Here is a 20,555-nt window from a genome sequence, read left to right on the forward strand (position 1 = left end):
GTGATGGCTGGAGTTCTGGCAGAGCAAGACAGACGACTGTTCTCGGTGGGGCTGACGGTGTGAGTTTGGGCTCAGAAGCACCGATCTCACAAATACAGATTCTACTAGAGGTATAATTTATGTCTTCAGGATAGACTGAAAACTGTTAACCTGTGCTGTGAAAATTACATCCTCTCTGTTCAAGGAAGTAGTGGGGAAAGGGAAAAAGAAGGTCGAATGATGGGGCCAGGCTGTGTCCTCCTCGTGCACCTTGCAGTGTTCACGCCCTGGCACGGGGAGGCGGGGCATGGGGCACCCTCCAGGGGGTGTCCCCAGATCTCTGCAGGCACCGTCCAGGAAAGTCTCCCAAGTTCGTTGGAGGACTGGCAGGTCAGAGTGACAGCCGTGTCATTTTCCAGCTGAACTTGGGTTTGTGGGTGATCGCGTTCACCCCGTGGCATGAAGCCGTCGTCGAATACCACTGTCCAGTTGCAGGAGGCCGTCGGGCACGGTGGGCCCGCCCTGAAGGCTTGCTGAGTCTGCAGCTTGCATCGGCCTTGTGCTCTGCTGGGAGAGCTCCTGCCTGCCTTCTCTGTGGGAGGATGACAGGACGGGGCTCTTTATCTCCCCCCAGTATCACAGGCAGATCCAAAGAGCAGGTTTTAAGAGGACGGAGCTTTCCCACATGAGCTTGTGGGAGCAGGACCTTGGTCTGGTTTCAGGGGGACCTGTGAAGCCTATATGGCACCGTCCCTATGTCCCGCTGTTTCTCTGGGACCGGGGGAGTGGTGGGGGGTGCCTGCTGGAATGTCCCCCATCTCACCAGGGGGGGATTGTGGTGCCCCTTGTCGGCGGGTGGGGACGCATTACCCTCTGTGTGTGATGTCACACAGTTTCAAAACTCCACCAGGCCCCGGTGGCTTCCAGATGCTCGGTAACGCGGCACGGATGCTTGCTAGCGCTCCCGAAGTGTTGTGCTTGGTAAAGGACGGCCCCGTCACGTGGAAATGAGAGCACGTGAAAGAGGAACAAAGTGCTGTCATAACCCGAAAGTGACTCACTGTCGTTGAAACGGGCCAGATACTTTATGGGCACTTCCGAGTCGAACGAAGTCCGTGCAGGAGTCATTGAGAACATTTGTCGTAACAACTCAGTCTTACAGAAACGGGGCCTTTTCCAGGAAATGGGATGTAAAAAGTGCCTGATTCAAATCGAACACGTGAAATAAAGGAGAAACACAAAATAGAAAGCAAAGGAGGAAAAGAGGCCCACGAGGCAATGCTGCATAACTCTGGAAAATCAGCATTTACCGATCTCTGTATGGGCCGCAAGCACAGGGCTCCCTGGAAGCGAGACCAGTGTGGTGCTGGGGAGGGCGTCGCTCTCGTCCTACTGACTGGACCCAGCCCCCCAAACCAGCACCGCACGGGGAGCAGCTGAGTCACAGACTCTGATGGGGGCGGGGGGGACCCGGCAGGACCCCCCTTGTTTCTCCTCTGGCTGTGCTGATTTTCCAGAGTTTTGAATCCAGCAAAATGGATCCACTAAGGAGCCAAGGAGGTGGCAGACTGCCTGGTGTTTTCAAGAAACACAGGGTCAGGCCCTTGACCTGGAGGACTCCTGTGGTCAGGGCTGAGCTGGACAGACAGGTCTAGGACCGGTCACTGGCTCAGCCTCCACCTCCTCCCCCAGCTCCCCCAGGCGGAGTCCCAGCCGCTCTCCGCACTTCCTCTTAAACATAGCTCAGTGTCTTCGTCGTTAGTAGCATTGACGGAGCCCAAGCCTGGAGACCTGCCTAGACATGTCCAAAGGGCTTTCTCCCTGACCGATGACTCCTTGGGGCTGGAGACCCAGGTTTGGAGTCATCACGGAGAGGTGATGCTTGACGCCTGAGCGTGCAAGCCCCCCGGAGGAGGGATGGGACGGTTTCTGCTCGTGGGATCGGAGGTCAAGGAGGTGAGGGCGGACCTTGTGTACCGCATGCCCCTGCCCAGTGAGATGACGCCTTCTGGGGAGTGGTGAGCTCAGTTTTGGAGCCCTGGGTGTGCAGGTGCATGAGGTGCCCACTTGTCCTGCAGGGTCGCAGAGCAGAGGGCCTATAGCAGGGGCTGTGGGGCGGGTATGGTCCTCACTTCTGTCCCTCCCTCCTTCCCTCCCCCCGTCCTCCCTTCTTTTCATTTCTGTCTTCTCTGTGTCCTTCTCACCTTCTAAGAATGCCAGGCGCAGGGAAGACTCGTGTTTTTTCTTCCTGTTGTAGGGATGTCAGCATCTATATAAGGGGAGAGTAGGGGTGCGGAGAGTGCTGGACCCTGAGGTAGCGTCCTCGCTGCCTCGGGTGGACCAGGCTGGACTGGGCTCGGGTCCCCCGAGTGGGAAGAAGAGTCATGGTGGGATGGTTTGGAGGCCCCTCCCCTGTGGCAGGGCACAAACCTGCACAGGGGGCCCCAGTTCGTGGAGGACGTCTCCGTGTCCTCACCGTCAGCAAAAGCCTCGGGCAGAAAGGCAAGGGGTGGAGAAGGGTGCGGGAGACGCTGGGTGCCCCTGCCACGTGCGCGTGCCACGTGAGGACGTGAGAGCCCAGACGCTCCCCGTAGTAGATCCACCTCTCAGGGTCTGTCCTGGCAGAGGAGGACCTGGCTGTGGTACCGGAGTGCATGGTGTCCCCCAGAAGTCATGTCCACCCAGAGCCTGTGGTTGTGGCCTTCCTGGAAATAGGATCATGGCAGGTGGAACCGAGGTGGGTCCTGAATCCAGTACTGCTGTGTCCTCCCGAGCCAGAGGGACGCTGGACTCGGGCACTGGGGAGACAGAGGCGGGAGGGACACGGCCACAAGCCACGGAAGGCCGGGACTGCCCACAGCATGAGGGGCAGGCGGGGTTTTCTCCCGGAGCAGGAGGGGGATTTCTGATGTTTCAGACCCCCACTCTGTGGGACTTGGCCACGCAGTCCCAGAAAATGAGTATGCCAGCCCTACCTGGGCAGCTTCCTGCACTGGAGACGGATTCTCCGACATTTCCGCAGCTGAGGAAGCTGCGTTCCCTTCCAGGGGCTCCTGGGGGAATCTGTTTTCTGGCCTTCTCCATCTGGCTTCACGCGGGCACCAGCATCCCCCCGTCTGCCCAGTGGGCAACACAGCATCACCCTGGCTACCTTTTTGCCGCCTCCTCCACTCCGAAGTTTCTCATGGTTTCACCATCCGACGTGGCCGCATAGGACCACGTCCCCTCTCAGAGCCAGTGAGGCGGTGCCCATATGCCCACATGCACAGTGTTCAGGTGTCTGCACATGGACATAGGTGGCGGCTGCTCCTCTGTGGCCAGCCACCCACATTCCAGAAGGCCGAAGCCACTTCTGCGAGCGAGGCTGTGACACGTCGTCACAGGAGAAGTTCCTGATGCCCCCAGTGCCTCGCACGCACACTCGGCGGGGTGCTCCCATCACTCCCTCTGCGCCCGGCGGTGCTAATAGCCAACAAAATTAAAGATTTCGTGCAGATCCAGACATGAGTTTTTATGCTTCCTATTACCACATACATTCGCTCGGTGCAGATGCAGACAAGAACAAACTAGCGTTTGCTGCAGAAACGGAATTAGGAAGCGAGCAGGTTTGCCCATAAACCCCACGCTGGCAGGGGCCCCCGGTGCCGAGAACGCAAGCACGGTCATGTCCGCTTCCTTCCTGCCCGTGTTCAGTCCCGGACCTGTTTCGCTCCATCCTGAACACGAAAGCCGTATTCCCGAGGTCAAGAAAGCTACAGCAGCTGTCCGTACCAGTTGAGAGTTAAACATTTACCCTGCTTATCAAGGCATGTAGAACAGCACTTCACTACGCACGCCACTCCCGCTATGAGCCCGTCTCCGCCGGGCGGGCCACTCACCTGCTCGGCTGCTCTCGCTGTCCCCCCAGCAACCTAAGATCCATCAGGGAACTCGGCAAGAGGAGCCCCGGGGCTGCACTGAGTGACATCCGTGAAGCGGAAAGGCGCTGAGATGGTCCCGGCTCTCCTGCTCTCACTGCCTTTCTGGGGGAGGGTTGGCCTTTGCGGGGAACCCAGGCTTGCGGAGAGAGGACAGGAAGTGCGTCAGGAGAGGGAGTTTCCTTACGAAGAGACGGACCCATTGTATTTCTCAGATGGAGCCCTCAGTGTTGCTAAGGCCCCTTTCTCCTGAACACACACACGGCGGAGCTCCTTGGACCTGGCGGATCCCCCGTGCTCAGGCTGCCTGAACCTTCCAGCCCCTACATGGGCTTCCTTGAGTTACGGAGTCGCCAGGGCCCCACCCGCTGACTGGCATCTTTGACGCCACTCTCACTGCTCGCAGGCGTGGTTGCTGGTGTGGCCGGGAGCCGAGGTGAAGCAGTCCTGCCCGGGAGCCACTCTCATCTCCGGTCACACCGGGGCCAGCCTTCTTGGGCCAGCGGGCTTGCCTCATTGCCCTCCTTGTGCGCAGTCTCTTGATTCCCTGATGGTGCTGGTGGTGTCTGGCCTCTTAGAATGTCTCCCCTGGGGTGCCTGACATTTTAACCAAACAGGTGCACGTGGGACAGCTGGCCTGTGGCTGGCACACGGCAGTCAGGGTTAGAAATGGTGGCATGTGGCCCTCAAGGTGGCCTCTTAAAGCTAGTGAGGCTGCTTGGGTGCCAGCAATACACCATGAGTCTTTCCTCCATTCTCTATCAATCATGGGCTAAAATTCAGATCAGCATCGTCACTGACTAAATAATCCCCACCCACTACCCCCTAAACGTCCCTGTCCTTATGCTCAGAACCTGTGATTATGTTCCCTTACGTGGCCAAAGGGCCTTTGCAGATATGATAAAGTTTAGGATTTTGAGATGGAGAGATTATCCTGGATCGTCTGGGGACACTTGGAATTACAAGGGTCCTCGTAGGGGAAGGAGGGAGGCAGGAGATTCAGCATCAGAAGAAGCGAGGACAGAAGTAGAGGGCAGAGTCCGGCATTCCATGCCAGCTTGGAAGATGGAGGGAGGACGAACCCCTTGCTCTGCAGGACTCAGCCTCGCTGTGCTCACCCTCCTCCTGGCACTGCTGTTCACGTCCACCCACTTTCTTAGTCCACGGGATAAAACCCGCACAGCAGGCCCCGGGAGCCCAGCAACATCTTCTTGGACTGCTTTGACTAATTGCAAATGGGTGACTTATCTAAAGAAATCTCAGTTCACTAGAATTTACAGCTCCGCTGCTCCGTGAGTCACGTGATAATACTGGAGCTGGAAGGGACGGACGCCCTTCAGGCCTGATCACCGGAGCCTCCGAGCAGATTTACGCTTGCTGTTTTTAACTTTAAACTCCATCCAAGCTGGGTAGACCCAGAGGACTTCCTGCTCACTGCTCCTCGGGGCTTAGATATGTCAAAGACATAAACCAGACCACAGAGTTCAGCAGTTTGCTAACATCCTGGACCCCGTACTAAGTGCGTATTGTCATCCACGATGAGTCGTGGTGCCTTTGGAAACAGGGAAGTCAGAGGAGACTTGGCCCATTACTGTGGATCAGATGTCACATTCATCTGTGGCTCCTGTCATTCTTCCATTCAAGGAACACCCGAGAGCTGCCTGGCTCTCTTTTAAATTGGGGGAAGGAGGATGGAGAGTGGTGCAGCCATGAGCAGAACAAAGTCCCAGCAACTCTGGAGGGAGACGGACGGTAAACACATAAGCGAACAATAACATGGCTCAAGGTGTAAGGACTGTGGCACAAATGGTAGAGGATGGTGGTGTAGCCTGATGCCCTGCGGTGAGGCAGTTAATGCAGAGCCAGACTCTGGAAGTGGAAGAAGGCCCTTGCCCGTAGGTCCCTGCCCCTTCCTGCCAAGCAACTAAGCCCATCAGCGTCCATCGGTTCTCGTCCATCCTGCCATCTAGTGGCTGAACGTGAAACTACAGGCTACTTTCAAAAACTGCTAGGGAGTTTTTTTCCGAATGCCTCTACTAGAAAAAAAAATGTTGTTTAAGGCTACACAGTGGGAGCTAGTAAATAAATCAGTCCTGGAGAGGCGATGCACAGCACTGTGGTTGTAGCCGACCATGCTGTATTATAAACTTCGAAGCTGGTACGAGACCAGATCTGCCTCTCTTCCCGTGGCCTCCCCTGTGTGTCTCGGTGTTCTCTGCAGTCTCTGACAAGGACACTTGCACTGGGGTTAAGCCCCCCACCCCAATACAGCGTGGGCTCCACTCCATCCTTCCCTTAATTACACCTGCAAAGACCCTCTTTCCAATACACTCAAGGATCTAGGTTGTTGTGAATTTGGAGCAACACCACTCAAACCACTGCAGCCAACAGTGGAAAATCAGGAGATTCTACATTAAAAAAAACGACTACTCAACCCTTGAAGACATCAGAAAATAGGTCAAGATGGTGTTGGGATTCCAGTCCCTAGGGCCTAAGTGGGAGCTGCCTCCCTTGAAAGGTGTCTTTCTGATTTGTCACGATTCCTCCCTCCGAGGAGGCACACATGCGCCTCTGCCGGGCTGGGTAATGCATTCATGTCACCTGCCTGGGCCGAGCAAGGTCTGAGTTTCTGGCCCTTGATGCGAGAGAATCAATAGTCAGCAGAAAGTGCTGAATAAGCAGCCGGTCCGTTACGGCCGTACAGAGTGAAACAAAAGCACCTTCTCTCGGAAAGTCCCTCAGCATGAAAAACAGACTGAGCGGCTGTCTTCAGGGCCTTCATAACGCTGGGGCATAGGTTAGAGCATAACACCTGGGTGAAATTCTCTCTCTCCAGCAAGGAACTCACGTTACAGAAGTTTTTATCACGTCAGTGAAGAGAAGCCTTTCCTTCTCACACTCATTAGGCCAAATTTGCTCTTCCTTTCTGGAGGAAGGCTCCTCCAAGAGACAGACTTTATGCAGTCTTCCTTTCTTGTTCTTTGCTGGAAGAAATCTGACTTATGTTGCCAGTTAGGCTACAAAGGCACCATACTGGAGAATTACGTTGCTGTCATTAAGTTGTATGTGACGGAGTTCATTGGTTTAAATAAACAAAAAGCCCAGATGTGGATTTCAGGTACAGCTGGATCCAGCAACTCACATTATGTTGTCAGAACTCAAATTCTTTTCACCTCCTTGATACAGTTTTGTCTGTGTTGACTTTACTCTCAGACTGTCTTTCCCCCACAAGATTGCAAGACCTTTTGATCCCCAGGAATCTCGGGCTTTCATTCTACCAGCTTTGAGTCCCGTGAAAAAAATGTTCCACCAGAAGTCTTAGCATTGATCTCACCAGCTAATCAGCAGGATTTAAGACACATGCCCAGGAAGGCTCAAGGCTCTGGTTGCCCAGCACCGAGTCACATACCACCCTGGAGAGGGGTCAGAATCAGTTCTCCCAAACCACACAGATAAAGCCTGGGGGAATATGGCTCCCCAAGGAAGATCAAAAGGACTGTTCCCACAATATGTAACATGCATGTTACATAGTTTATACATATTCTGCTTATTCAGTGGTCCATCTTCCTGCACTCTGGAATAGTTCTCCAACTTCATTCACAGATACGCCTCCCTGGATGGCTCTACCTTACTTTCTAAGTAAGATGTCCAGAAACCGAAGCTGCCTCCCCACCACGAGTTATCGTCAGCACCAAACAAGAGCTTCCTATTAAATCACCAAGGACGGTGCTGCGCACCACTCAGGCTCCGCCCCGGGGGTGGTCCTCTGTCAGCCCCATGCACCTCTGTGTGAATCTGAGAGGGCCCTCCTGGGCCAAGGACCCGGCCTGGCAGTGGCCTCTAACCTCGGGCTGCGTCCTGCGCAGATAGTGACAAAGCCCAGACTAACGCTTGCAAGCCGGCCAGTGGGGTCACCGGGGGGACAAGCCCAGGGACCTGGGACACTAGGATGTGTGCCTGCATCCGGGAGCGGACAACTGGACCGGGACCCTGAAAATGACGAGGTGGTCCTGGAAGGGGGACCCGGAGCCCAGCAGGGGCCCACAGTGCTTCCAAGTCCCAGGCACTCGGGCACCACGCGGCTTTGCTGCTCCAGGCTTCCTGGGGCTGCTCTCACGAAGTGTTGTGACACAACAGACAGTCATTGTCTCGGGCTTCCGGAGCCCAGCAGTGCCAGATAAAGCTCAGTGGGCAGGACCGCACTCCCTCTGAAGCCTCTCGGGGAGGCACCTGCCTCGCCTCTTCCTGTGCCTGCTGCAGTCCGCGTTGCTCCCTGACGCCAGGACACACCACTGCAGTCTCTGCCCCCATTGTCGCCTGGCTGTCCTCCCTCTGCGTCATCTTCTCTGTCCCTAAGGACCCCAGCCATTGGACTCGGCCCACCCCAACCCAGCAGGTTGGCCCTCTCCACCTTATTCCACCTGGAAAGACCCTGTTTCCGAGTCAGTTCACAGCACACATCTCTGGGTCTCGGACGTATCTTCTTGGTAGACGCGATTCATCCCACAATGCCAAGTATCATTAATACGTTCTCGAAACCGTCTGTCTTGTCCCACCTCCATGGCAGTGGGCACGGACTCCCCAGGGACACGTCCTAGGCCTTCTACTTTCTAGATGAGGAAGGAGGCACATTGTGGTACTCCACGTGCTTGTGGCCTGGGCTGAGGGGGAGAATGATTGGACCTGCCCCATAAGGGGGTCGGGGGAATTCTATAAGCGAGAGTGTGTATTGGGCCAGGAGCAGCGCCTGGCGCACAGGAGAGGGGCCGCGGGTGTCCTTACATGACGTATTTGAAAAGACAGTGGCATCCTGCCCTTCAGTGGAAAGGCACCCACAGTGAAAGACAGTCGTCGCGTCAGACGTCGCAGAAACAGCTACACATGGTCACCTGCCCAGGCACCTAGCCGCTGAACTTGGAGCAGCGTTAACGCCATGCCGGCCTCTGTCTCACACCTTCTCCCTGACCTCCAGGGAGCTTGGAAAGGAATGAGTCTGTCATCTGGATTGTGTGGGTCAGTGCTACTAAATGCCGTCATGGGCAGCCTCAGACTGTGGCCCCACGCGGTGGACTCGGGCTTCCTTCAGGCCCCAGCTTCCTGTGCCTGGGGTCGCGGTGGAGAGGGGGTGCCATGTGTGCGGCTCCTTCGGGGGGGGCGGTGAGCGCACCTGGTGCCAGGGCCCACTCAGCCGTCTCCCCGGAGACCAGAGAGCCCTCGGCTGCGGCAGGAGGAGCGGGTGGCTGCTCTGCCAGCTGTCGGCGTCTGTAACATAAAGCCCCCCGTTGTCTCAGATGCTGCCCTGACAGTGGGACCTGCTGGTGGCAGAGCTTAGCGACTGCACACACACGAGTGCATCTCAGGGCACACACCAGAGTGCAGACACGTGCACAAGTACACATGAATGTGTGCACACTCAGGTGCATGCACGCACACACGAGTGCATCTCAGGGCACACAGCATGATGCAGACTTATGCACAAGTACACAGTAATGTGCGTGTGCACGCACGCACACACACACACACATTCACTCACACCTGAGGCTCAGCTTGACCTCTGGCTCCCCGCAGCTTCTCCAGACGCCAGCCTGGAGCCCGGGCAGGAGAGGAGACGAGGGTCACTAATCCGATCGCAGGGATTAAAGGAGAGAGGGGCCAAGCTTGTCTGTTGCAGCGTAATTCTCTCTCAGAGCTTCTAAGCCTTGCATGCACAGGTCATCCTACACAGCAGGCCCCTCCTTTTTAAATTAAACAACACAGAATTCCCTGTTTAGAAAGTAGTGCAGAAAGCATGGCTGTGGTATAAAGGAGCAAGACAAGCCCCCGCGCCCCCGTCCGGGGACGGAGATGCCTTGGAGCCTGCCGCGCGCCCGCCGAGTCCTCCCCTGGGAAGTCTGCGGTTTTCTCTCTTGTCTTCGTTATTTTATGGCACGTTTGTGTCCTAAAACACGTTTTTTAGATTTGTGTGTGGCGAGCTGTTGCGCGGAGGAACGTGCGTCGACGTCAGTGCTCTGGACGCGGACGCCGCTCTGCCGAGGCACCCAGCCGCTAGTTCTCACTCCCACGTGGCTCTCTGGCACGTGGCTGTGGCACAGTCACTTTATCCGCCATCTGCCTTCCGGCATTTGGGGCGACCCAGAGTTTTGCAGGAGCAAACGGACCTGCGTACGGAGTGGCCGGGATGCGTCTGTCACACCTGCGTCTCCCCCAGAGGGACAGGGTAGGCTTCCCTCTCTGTTCTACCCGCCGAGCATCTGCTCAGCTTCTAGGAATCTGTCCGAAGTTGTCTGTTCTGACCGGTGCCCCCCTCGCCCCGCCACGGGCCAGCAGTGAGGACATCAGGGGCTTCAGTTTCCCAGATTGACGTGTGTGATAGCAGGAAGCATGAGCTCTGGAGATCCCCTGCGGAAGTTCAAGGCCCAGGCTGCCCCTGGGTAAACTATGCCCCAAACAAGTGACTGGGTTAGGATTAGCTTCACCTGTCTCTGCCCTGAGACTCAGAAAAGGACCTGCAGTTCCCTGGGGGAGGTGCCTCCCGGAGTCAGGCAGGAGCACCGAGGCCACATCAAGCCACAAGAACCCATGGAGGGCCTGTGCCTGGGTCTGGGGTGTGATGGGCAGCCCAGAGCCATCGCATGGCTGAGCCCGGCGTTGGGTAGAAAAAGTACATCCCACTCGCAGGGACGCCTTAGCGAGGGGACGACAGGGGAAGTGAGAACATGTGAATTCCCACCACCACCTCATTTGTGCTCCCAATGGCCACAGGCCAGCCCCCTAGAACTATGGGTTAGTCCAGCCCCAGAAGGAGCCCACGGGGACAGCGTGGCCACAGCAGAGGGCGTGAAGGAGAGAGGAGCCCGGGGAGGGAGGGAGAGGTGTGGTTGCATGGTGCAGGACCTGGAATGTTCCTTGGAGTGAGCTGGACGGTGATGTCGGCAGTGATGTGATCTGAGGTTTTAAAGAACAGCTCTGTTTGCCAGGCAGAGACTCGGGGTGGAGCGTGAAGTCAGGGAACACCAGACAGTGCGAGAGGAGGGGAGGGAGCGTTTCCTCCCCAGTAGCTTCGGGCCCCCTCCCTGGGCCACTGGGAACCAGTGAGCGCTCTCGGGGGGGCGCAGGCCGCATTTTGGCCTCGAGGACCATAGCATTTCAGTGAGAGGATGTTGGGTGGAGAAGAGAGAGAGTGTGTCACTGGTTGGGGGAACAGCCCTGTAGCGAAAGCTCAGAAGCCAGAAGGAGTCTAGAACACGTACATCTCAGGAGCTGGTGGTGCGTGCCTACCAGGAGGGCAGCTCTCCCGGCCCTCCTGGTTTTGAAAAGGAAACGTCCATCCCTTTGCTCAAGAAGGATGACTGCTCATTTATCATCTAAGCTGAGACATCCTCGAGAGTGACAGTTTCAGAAAGAACTAACACCCCGTACTTTCGGTATTATCTTTATGGACTGACAGATTGGTTTGATGATGTCCGATCCCTGAGATCTACTCAGAAACTGTTTTCAAAACTATAGTGTTTTCTGAAATGTAAGCTGCATACGTTCCAGAAGAAAACGTTAAATTCCTTATACTAAAAATCTGTTATTACGTTTTATGTGAATATTTTATATTAATTTAAGACTAATGTAAAGTAGGCTGATTATTCTTGGTGGATGTATTAGAGTTCTCCAGAGAAACAGAACCAGTAGTGTATGTCTGTATATGTGTGTGTGTGGGTGTGTATGTCCCTATAGAGAGACACACAATGACATGTATAATATTTCTATCCATAAACAGAATATACACGCTTGTGTAAGTATACACGTACATAAGTATATATATGTGTGTGTTTTGTTTATATAAATACATATATAATTATACAGTACGTTTGTATATTAACGTATGTATAATATATATGAAACGTGTGTAAAGAAATATGATGATGGGGGCGTCTGGGTGACTCAGTCATCAAGCATCTTTCGGCTCAGGTCATGATCCCAGCATCCCGGGTTCGAGCCCCACACTGGGCTCCCTGCTCAGTGGGAAGCCTGCTTCTCCCTCTGCCTCTAGCTCTATGTGTGTGCTCACTCTCTCTCTAGCTCTCACTCTCTCTCAAATAAAATCTTAAAAAAAAAAAAAAAAACGAAATATGAGGAATTATCCCATGGGATGATGGATGCCGGAACATCCCAGGATCTGCCGTCCTGTCCCTTGCAAGCTGGAGGCTCGGGAAGGCCAGTGGTGTGGTTCTAGTCCACGTCAGAGGGCCCGTGGCGTGTGAACGTGCCGTTCCGGGGTGGGAGAGGACAGACGTTGCAACTCAGCAGTCCGGCAGAGAGAGGGAGAACACTGTTCCCTCCTCTGCCCTTTCCGTCCCTTCCAGGCCCTCGGTGGATTGGGTGAGGCCCACCCGTGTGGGAGAGGGTGGTCTGCTTTTCTCTCAGTCTGCCAATTCCAAGGTCAGTCCCTTCCAGAAACACTGTTGCAGACACACCCAGAAACGGTGTTTAACCAGCTGAGTGGGAAATCAGGCTGACTGTGAGACTAATCACCATGGGGCACATTCATGTCATTTTATCTGTTTCTCTGGCATATCTGTCTCTAATACTATGCCACGGTTATTTTTCTAAAGAACACTTTAAACACTTTTTTTTTTTTTTTTTTTGCGGTAAAATCTATCTAACAGAAGTTTGGAACCAGTGCAACCACATAAAGCACATTTTTATTAGGTATTAAAATATTGGAATTAATAGATCATTCAGCCCAAATATTTTCACCGATGGTCCTTTTGGCCTCCATTCAGACGACCTTTCTTTGACAAATACTCTTACAACACAACACCTGTCAAGTCATTGACCTCTACCTGAAGTTTCTTTTAATATTTTATCAAATTGGGGTCCTATAAAATTGTAGCCTTTCTCAGTTTTTCTCCATTCTGACACAGAATATAAATTTATCTAATTAAATAGATGAACTCTATCGGAATATTCTTCTCCCAGGTCAGGATATCTCCCAGCACAAACCCATGATTTCAGAATTAAATCTTGCCTTTTTGCACCATCGCTGTTGAGGTTTTCCTGTTCCTCCCTTCCTTCTGGGGGCACACACTTCGACGTCTTCCTGCTCTCCAGCCTTCCCCCTCCCCGCCTCCATGACCGTAATTTACTAAAAACTTTAACAGCTAAGGTTCGTGGTGCTCTTCCGTTGTAACACTCTGACGGAAGAGCTGGTCTGACCCGGGACAGAATGCAGCCCGAGTCGGCAGTTTTCAGCGAACCGCCATCGCAGGACGCTTGGGTGAATTTACAAAGCGTTTCTCCAAAGACTCAGACATGCTAAACCCTGATGGAGTCGTGGCACCGAGCGAAAAGTGGGCTCTGTCTCGGTGACCTTTGCGTACCAGGGTCACCTTCATGGAAACATGTTGAGATCCACTTCCTCTGAATGTATACAAAATACCTGAACTTTTACACTGAGAGCTTTATGTCTGTAATCTAGTGCCTCATAACAAGTGACCCCCAAACTTAGTGGTTTAAAACAACGAACATTATATCATGGTTTCCATGGGTCAGCGATCCAGGCAGAGCTCGGCTGCGTCCTTCCACAGGGTCGCAACTGAGCTGTTGGCCAGCATTGCCGTCACGTCAAAGTTTGACGGGGGCAGGGAGAAAAATGCTCCCATAAGTCCACCCGTGTGGCTCTGGGCAGCCTCGGATTCTTACTGGCGGCTGACTGGAGGCTCGGGTGGCTTGTCACACGGCTTCTCCCTGGGGTGCTCACAACACGGCAGCTGGCTTTTCCCACACGGAGAGGCTGGAAAGAGACGGAGCAGAGCAGAAGGCAGAATTCTTGCAAAAGGCTCAGAGGTGACATCCCTTCGCTTATGTGACATTCAGTTTGTCAGAAGCCAGTGCCTCCATCCCGTCCATCGTCCGGGGGAGAGATCTCCCAGGGGTTGAGGACAGGTGGTGAGGACCACCGGGGTCCACCTAAAGGACTACCTGCCTCAGCACTCATTGGTCTGGGAGGGCAGTTTCCTGCGATGGGGCAGAGCGCACTTGGTTTTGCAAGGCAGGTTCGATGCAAGGAAGTCTGCCATATGGTTTGCCGACTTCGGACACCATTGCTTTCCTCTCGTGACTTTGTGCCGCCGCAGAGTTCGTGTTCCTGGGATTCCTGTGAAAACAACTATGTTGTCTCCAGCGTGGAACTTGCCGAATTTATGAGTGTTCCCAGTTGTAGCCCCCATTCGTCTTCCGCCGAACGCACTTCCAAAAGCTTTGCTTTGATTTCAGTAACGGGGCGAAAAGAAATTGAGCCCTTACTGTAATAACCAATATCTTATTGGGAGCATTCAGTATAAAATCGGCATCATTTATCTGTTCGAGAAGCTCGGCTTCTCGAGTGCTGACGCCCTTTACGTCACGGCTCGAACACATGCAGGAGCCCAAGGAATCAACCCCGAGCAAAGGCATTTAGAAGAGCGCCTGCTCGATCTAATAGAAAAGCTGTAGTTCCCAGGGAGGTGTCAGTGTCCCTAATTCAGCTGCATGTGGGAAACCCTCATCTTGGGAAGAGACCATTCAAATAGCCGCTAATCGTTCTCTTTGTTATGGGAAATGTCAAATACACATACATTTCAAATCAACACTCCCCCCCCCCCCCCCCCCCCCCCCGTGTGTTCCAAACCCAGCTTGCCCCAATTACTATTTCCTGGTTACTGTTGTGTCCATTGCACCCCATCTACTTCCTTCCTCCCTGTGTTATTTTGTAGCAAACCTTAGACACTGTATCATGTTATTCACACATATTATGTCTCTTTGAAAGATCAGAGCTGTAAAAAAAAAAAAAAAAAAAAAAACAAACAAACCCGGAATACTGTTTTCACATCTAAAAAAATTTACAGTGGCTCTATCATCAAGGGGCCAGGAGCTGTTCTGAATTTTAGTTGATTTGTGTCTTACGTACGTGCTCATTTTTGCAGTTCGTTTGAATCAAGTTGCAAATATGGTTTACGCTGCCGCTTAGTGATGGGCGAGCTCTCATCGGGTCTCCAGATCCAGCCGCCAGGGCTCCTTCACTTCCGGTCCCACACAACCTGGATTCACCCAAGCATCGCTAAGTCAGGGCTTCTGTGGCATTTCGTGAGGATGAGGACCCTGATTCTTTCCACCTCTTGGCTCTCTCTTTCTTTTGACATCTTCCTCCAGGGGTTGACAGGGTGACTACAGGCTCTCCATATCTTCCCAATTCCATGTGTGGGAAGAAAAGCAGTTGTCTTACTTTTGGTGAGGCGGGAGGGCTCCTGCAAGAGTTCTGAGATTCATGGGAGTGTGGTCCACTCAGATCACATGCTTACCCCCCCCTTTTTAAAAAATATTTATTTATTTATTTGTCAGAGAGAGAGAGAGAGCATAAGCAGAGGGAGCAACCTGCAGAGGGAGAAGCAGGCTCCCCACTGAGCAAGGAGCCCGATGCGGGACTCGATCCCAGGACCCTGGGATCATGACCTGAGCAGAAGGCAGACGCTTAACTGACTGAGCCACCCATGCGTCCCACATGCTTACCCTTGAACCAAGCAGAGTGGCCACAGCAATGTCACGTGCCAATTGACTTATGTGTGGATGCTGTCACCTGCCCCTAGAAGCACTGGGCTAAGCGGGGGCAGTGGCTCCACACAACAAAACAGCATCTTTTCCTGGAAAACGGGGACAGAATTCATGGAAAACAATCCATTGTCCTTGGCATCCTTTCACTATCTTTCTTTGGGACCAGATCTTGGCCCTCGCCCTTTTCTTAGGTTATATAGACAGAAGGTCAGGGGAGAACCACGACCGCAGGGCCTGGGCCATCCTGGGGCATGACAGCTCACCTCCCCAGGATCCGCAGAAGGAAGCCCCCATCCCTGCTCCCTCCCCAGAGCGGTGGATGCCTTCTTGCAGGGTTATTTTTGTTCTGTTCAGGTGTCCTGTAAATACTGACTCTCTGGGAGCAGCAGTTGCTGGAACGACCTTCAGAATTATTTTCAGTCACTGGATTAAGAAAACCTGTGCAAGGAGAGAGTAAACCCTATGGAGAGTGACAGCAGAGAGAGGAGAGATGTACTCTGGCTTAAGGGCTCCTTCGTCAGGTGGACTCCGGAGCTTGGTACAGCGAGGCTGGCTGATCCCATACGGACAGGAGGACGGCACGGACAGGAGGACGGCTCTCAGCGAGCTGGGAAAGAGGGGGAGTCATGGGGGGGCGGTGGTTGCGGCAGGCGGAGATTCAGAGAAGTCACAGAACCTCAGCAGCCGAGTCCCAGGGCTGGTGGGGGGGACGCCAGCATGCCCGAGCCCCTGCCTTGTGCGGCGAAGTATCGGCACCTTGCAGCTTCGTGACGTGGGGATTATAACCTTCTATTGTCTTTACACAGTCCAGGGAGGCGGCAGGTCCTATTCCATGTTGACAGAAAGAAAAATTGGGGTCCAGAGAAACGTACATATCCTTCCTTCATCCAACCAGTGTTTGCGGAGCAGTCTTCATGGGCCGGGTGCTGGGGACGGTGCCGGAGAGGAGCCAGTCCCAAATCCGTGCTCTCGTGGGGCTCCCAGCCCAGTTGGTGGACGATTCAGGTGACAGGAGACAGGCCAGCAGCTCCAGCCAGATGCCATCACAGCTGGATCACGCAGCGCGGGGAGGCGATGTCCTCCACTGGGGCTGCTTGAAGTTGGGGGCAGGACATGGAAAGGCTGAGTGTGACTGAGTGTGAGCACTGACTCCAAGTGTGCAGGCTTGTGCCAGGAGTGCGGCTGGGGCTGTGGACAAACGCTCTGTGCGGCCCGGGTTCCTCACAGCTTAGCACCTGGATTCCAAGGGCAGGTGCCCCAGGCGACAGCCAAGCCAAGCTGAAGGCCTTCTTCTAACTTGACCTCAGAGGCCATGAAGTGCCCCTTTGGCTACATTCGGTTTGTTCGAAGTGAGCCACCGAAGCTGGCCCATCTGCAGGAGAAGGAAGTGGCTTCCACTTTTCGACAGGATGCTATCGAAGCATTGGCAGACCCGCATTAAACCATCACACGTACACACAGATAAACCCTCAAATCCCAGTGTCTGTGCAAGTTAAGCTAGTGCCCAGGTCACAGTGCTACGTAGGGCTGTGTGGGGTGTGTCTCCGCATCATCCCTGTATCCAGGGTGGCAGGCTCCTCCCGTCTCCTGTGCCTCCTCCTCTGCATTCTCGGGGTCCCTTTCCAGCCCTCGGAATTCTGTGTGGACATCCTTCTGCTCACCTGTCATGGATAGAACACAGCCCCATGGCGTACTTTACGGCAGGGGAGCAGAAGGGTCAGCCCGTCTGAGTGTCCGTGTAGCACATGGAAGATGGTGGCAGACACTCTGACACTTGCATCAAGACGTGGGATCTGTTCCCCTTCACCTTGAATCCGGGCTGGGCTGAAGGAATCCTTCTTGACTGAAGGAATGGAGCAGATTGGACGCTAAGGAACAGAGAAGGTGGCTTCTCTTGGTCCCACCAGAGCCCCACGCGCCATTTTAGAAGCCCTGCTGCTTTGAGATCCCCGTGTCGTGAGGAAGACCAGGAATGAGCGAGATACTCAGCCAGACTCAGCTGGTGAAACAGTGTCAGCTGGGCCTTGAAACACTGACCCCCCCAACACACACACACAGGGGACAGTAATAATAATGTGGCCACTGAGATTTGGGGTCATTTGTTATGCCGCAGTAGGTGACTGATACAACAAGGAAGGAGGAAACGCAGACAGTGGCGAGACTTGCCAGGCTCTGCCCCCGTTGTCCGGCTTCCTCCGACACGAGGACCGTGGGCTGTCCTGGAAAGCGGCAGTGAGCCCGACCCGTGGCCTTCACCAATGACGGGTTGTAAATCCTCGCCTCCTGGCTGATTGCAGTCCAACCGTGTGGCATCGGTAGGTGGGGATTTGAGCAGGACAGTGCACCTTTGGCCTTCACGAGCCCCCGAGCTAGCTCAAGGAGCACCTGCCTCGAGTCAGCATCTTCCTGAAAGGGGCAGTCACCTCGCGTTCAGCGCTTAGGGGCTCCCACGCTGCAGTTCGGTTACATTTGTTGAATCAGGGAACACCCAGTTTCCAGTGGACGCTGCTGAGAAGCAGGAGGGAAATGGCGTACAAAGGACATTCTCTGTTGGGAAGCTTTCAATGTCTTCCCATCTGCCTGGGACTCAGACAGAATCCCCTGAGTGGCCTGCACCAGGGTCCCGCTACCTCTTTGACTCCGTCTGAACCCTGACCTCTCGACCCCAGCAGGCTGGCCTCCTGGCATCCCTGTAACATCCAGGCATGATCCTGCCTCAGGACCTTTGCACTCGCTGCAGCTCCTTCTGGGTAGAATGCTCTATCTTCAAATACTCCATGACTCGCTCACTTTCTTCAAGGCTTTGCTAAAGTGTGACCTTCTCAAGAAGATTCCTCCTAAAACCCTGTATTTAAAATTGTGAGCTCTCCATCCTTGCCCTAGGAGCTCACTGTCCTCCTCCTCTGATTTATTTTTCTCCATAGCACTTAACCACCTTTGAACATGCTGCATAAGTTACATGATTTACTGAAACTGGGTCTGAGGGTGTGGACCTGCTCTGCAGGGCGCGCACAACCCCCCTCCCCCCCCGCCTGCTATGGGAGGAAGCCTCTGGAGAAGGCGAGGGGAGGGAAAGAGAGACGAAAAAGATGGATTCTTCCCTTCCTTTAAACCTTCCAGAATTAGATATTCTCCCATCAGAAGCCCAGGAAGAGACGCAGAAAGAGAAGAAAACAGTCCGTTCCTCAAAAGCCAAGTGGTTTGCATTTGACCCACCGGAAGGAAATATTAGAAACACAAACAACAGGAAACATCTCTCTCTCCTCCCTTGGAGGCTTCATCCTTCTTCATGGGACTCCAGACAACGTTGCCTCCCTGCTCAGTGAGTTTCTGGGTGCACCCCTGGGGGCCCAGACCCCAGTGCCTGTGCCCTCCCTCCAGCTCAGCGACATTAAGGTCAGCAGACGTCCGTCCGTCTCGTCTCCCTCCGAAGAGCCTGTTGCAAGCACTGCTGTGGGCGGCAGACTTGCATTTTGAGGAGACAGCCGGAGAGATGTGGAAGCCTGTTTGCCCGAGGCCGTGCCAGGCCGGTGGAGAGGCTGGGAGACGCGGAGGAGCCCGAGAACGTTCTCTCCGTCACCCGGGGGCGCGGGCAGCCCAGGGGGTGACCCAGGTCAGCGGAACACACACGGGGTCACGGTTCTTTGAGGGGTTTCCAGTGAGGGGCAGCGGCTGCCTGTGTGTGTTGAAGGTGGTGTGGATGAGCTCGGTCTCAAGACAGGTGTCCAGGGTCCAGCATGGGTCAGGGCTTTGGAGAAGGCTTATCTTTGAGCCTGAGCCCCACTCAGAATGTCAGTGGAGGACCTTGGTTGGCACTGATGTAAGATGATTCCTTCCCTCCCTCCTTCCTTCCTTCTTTCCTTCCCCACCCCCTTTATCCCTCCATTCTGGTCCATCTTCCTTTTCTCCTAAGTAATGTCTGTCTGTCCTGCTTGTAGTGAGGGGCTGTGTCTCTGCTCCTCACCAGCCTCCGCACGCCTCCTGCTCTGTGCACAGCTGGGGCTCAGCACAGAGCGGTCGGCTCAGCAGATGGACCTGGCGGTGGGAATGGAGGCAAGATCTCCTGGCGAGGCGCAGTCAGGAGGCTGACGCACCAGGAGCGAGCACGGTGGACGCCACCTCCCTGGAGGCTCGGGAAGCCGGGAGGGTCTGGCCTCGCCCCAGACGGAGATTCGTCTACAGCAGTGGTGATGAGGGCTAAAGCACCGTTCAGAGCACTTGACGTCTGTCCCCTCTGTCCTCAGAACAGCCCTATGGGGAAGGACCTGTTCGCATCCCCATTTTACAGGTGGAAAAACTGCGGCATAGGCAGCTTCCCTGAAGTGATGGGGCCAGTGAGTGGGGCAGCCTGGTTTCGAACTGAGCAGGTTCCCTTAACCACCAGAGAGACAGAGAGCGAGAGCGAGAGAGCTCATTGTCACCCGTGGGGTTCTAGGCATGGAATCCTGCCCTAGCCACGGACTCGTAGGGGCTTCTGCTCTCCGTGTTTTTAAAACTAGAAACTTTCTTGAGGTGTAGTTTACAAATAGCGCAGTTTAAGTGTCCCGCTCGACGCAGTGTGACGACTGTGCGTGCCCGTGTGATCGGCCACACTGTGTTCTGTGGGGGTTATAGTTCGAGCGCTGGTGTCATGGCTGGGCGTTGTGGCCTCCACCTTGGAGACGGAAAACACGGGGGCCCAGAAGCTGGGGGCTTACCTCTGCTTGCAAGAGTGAAGGTTGAAACCCAGTTTTGACTGGGTCTACACATCCTTCCTGCCTGTTTTAATCAACTCCCTCTCAGCCAACCTGGCGAGGGAAGGATTCCTGCCTGGGGACCCGGGGATGACTGGACTCACGTTTGTTTATGAGCCCAACAGCAGTTTATGGGCTGTGTGTACCCACAGCTGGGGAGGGAGGACGCCGGGGGCCAAGCCAGGCCCACGGGGGCTGTGATGGGAAGCAAGAGCCTGCAGGGACTGTGGGAAGCCGCCTTCCGAGGAACCGGGGCGGGACGGGCCGACAGCTGGATCCCGCTGCTCCGGGGTGAGCAGGAGCTGCACCTGGTCCCCACGCTCCCAACCTCATTTGGCCTGGGGAC

This window comes from Lutra lutra, chromosome 12, assembly GCF_902655055.1.
Source record: "Lutra lutra chromosome 12, mLutLut1.2, whole genome shotgun sequence".
Taxonomy (NCBI): domain Eukaryota; kingdom Metazoa; phylum Chordata; class Mammalia; order Carnivora; family Mustelidae; genus Lutra; species Lutra lutra.